This window comes from Sus scrofa, chromosome 8 (assembly GCF_054392235.1).
Source record: "Sus scrofa isolate SSC_HxYL_T2T_F1_AM1 chromosome 8, Sscrofa_HxYL_maternal_Yorkshire_Landrace_v2.0, whole genome shotgun sequence".
Taxonomy (NCBI): Eukaryota; Metazoa; Chordata; class Mammalia; order Artiodactyla; family Suidae; genus Sus; species Sus scrofa.
This window is the reverse complement of record NC_139390.1, coordinates 55,750,001-55,750,377: the sequence shown is the minus strand read 5'-3', so window position 1 is coordinate 55,750,377 and position 377 is coordinate 55,750,001.

The window sequence follows — 377 nt, the reverse complement described above, 5'->3', positions numbered from 1 at the left end:
AAGAGCTGTGGTTTGGGCTTTCCAGCCGGGAACCCCTCTTTCTGCCTCTTTGTCCAACACACAAGGTTCGTGGGACCCAGAAATCCCATTCTGAGAGCACCCTAGGAACAGTCCTTTCCATACGGCGCAGGAGGCCCCTGTGCCAAGAGATCCAAAGTCTGGAGCCTCTGTTCTCCCCCCCCCCCCCCCTTCCCTCCACGGACAAAATCTTGCCTTGTATTCCTTTTTTTCTCAGGGACTCTGAAGGACATGTATCATTGTACAACCATGGGGAAGATGCTTCCATTCCCTCTGGAATGATGGATGTGGTCGCATGTCTCAAGGAGGCTCCAATTCTTTGAGCAGGACTCCCGATGGTGCCATCCCATCGTCCCTCC